The 1,609-nt window shown below is 38.8% G+C and overlaps 1 non-coding gene across 1 annotated transcript; it reads left to right on the top strand.

The window, feature by feature from the left end:
* The first annotated feature begins 1,387 nt into the window (after nucleotides 1-1,387).
* LOC121227133 (small nucleolar RNA R71) lies at nucleotides 1,388-1,495 on the top strand. Its single transcript, XR_005924778.1, has one exon. It is a non-coding gene; the product is annotated as a small nucleolar RNA R71 (small nucleolar RNA).
* Nucleotides 1,496-1,609: the final 114 nt, after the last annotated feature.

Here is a 1,609-nt window from a genome sequence, read left to right as displayed (position 1 = left end):
TAAAGGAACGTTACTATCCTCCTCTATGTCTAGAACAATGAAATCAACTGGAATATAAATTTGTCAATTTTAACGAGTACATCCTTCAATAATCCCCCTAGAAAATCTGATTGTTTTATCGGCTAATTAAATACTCATCCTAGTTTGTTTGGGTTTCCCAAGACCTAGTTGCTTAAACATTTTGTAAGGCATGACATTGATACTAGCCCCTAAATCAGCCAAAGCATTATTAACATCTAGGCTACCAATTAATAAGGAATCGTAAAACTCCCTGGATCTTTTAATTTGTTTGGCCAGCTTATTCTTGTAGTATGGCTGAGCAAACCGCATTTAGTTCCACATGCGACGCCTCATCCAACTTCCACTTATTTGTTAAAAGCTCTTTTAATAATTTGACTGCGTTTGGCATTTGCGGAAGAGCTTCAATAAACGGTAAGTTAATATGTAACTTCTTTAATAATTTAAGGAATTTACCGAATTATTCTTCTGTGCAGTCTTTCCTTGTCGCGTTTCGGTATGGCTCACAAGGTTTGTATCTTTACTTACCGATTTCTGGTCTTGTGGGTCCACCTCACCCTTACTGGTACTTACCACATTTTCTTGCCTCGATTCTGGTTAGGTGTAACTACCCTCCTCTTTTGAATGGTTAATTGCATTGATTTGCTCCCTTGGGGTTAGATTCAATGTTACTCGGCAGGCTACCTTATGGTCGTTCAGATATCAATTTAGGCGAGCTGACCTATCTCAGTGTTTGAGCCCTTGGATCGATGCTTGTTGATTTTTTTAGTGCTGTCTCGATATTTTTGAAAATGAGTTTCTGACACCGAGATGAATTTTGTTAGCATTTCCTCAATGTTCGGCTTTTTCTTGTTGGGTAGGGTGGTTGTTAGAAGCCTGGAGGTGGTGGTCTCTGATTCCCTTGGCCTCTCCATGAAAAATTCGGTGGTTCCTCCAACATGCACTATAAGTATACTATAAGATTATTTTGAGATCAGGATTATTACCCATGTAATTTAACTTCTCGCTATCCATGCTGTGGCCATAGGGTGGGTAATCTGAATTGCTTGATCCACCTCCTCTTGCTTCACACTTGCATTACTAGGTGAACTTGGAAAGCCAAGAAACCATCAATTTTTTTATTCGAAAGTTCTACCTGATTAAGAGAGCATGGTAACCGAATCGACGTTAAAAACGCCGGATGTTTTCGTTGGTTTTGTCCTCATGACTTGCCATTGATAATTATTCAGTGACATCTCTTCTATAAATTCATAAACATCTTCAGGTATCTTATTATTGATAGTTACACCAGCGGCTGTGGTCAATCATCTTTCGAGTCGAAGGATTCAGGCCATTATGTAAACGTTTAAACCTGTTAGCCAGAAGTGGTAACCCATGGTGAGGGGCATATTCGTAAAAGGTCCTTGTATCTCTCCCATGCATCGTAGAGTGTTTCTAAATCCATTTGCACAAAAGAGGAGATATCATTACGTAATTTGGCTATTTTAGCCGCGCGAAAAATTATTATTAATTATAAAACCTTTTCCAAGTAGTGATGACCCTCGTTTAACGAGTTCACCATTGTTTAGCATATTCCTCAACGAAAAACGGT

This window comes from Gossypium hirsutum, unplaced genomic scaffold (genome assembly GCF_007990345.1).
Source record: "Gossypium hirsutum isolate 1008001.06 unplaced genomic scaffold, Gossypium_hirsutum_v2.1 scaffold_761, whole genome shotgun sequence".
NCBI lineage: Eukaryota > Viridiplantae > Streptophyta > Magnoliopsida > Malvales > Malvaceae > Gossypium > Gossypium hirsutum.
This window is presented reverse-complemented; position numbering and strand designations above follow the sequence as displayed.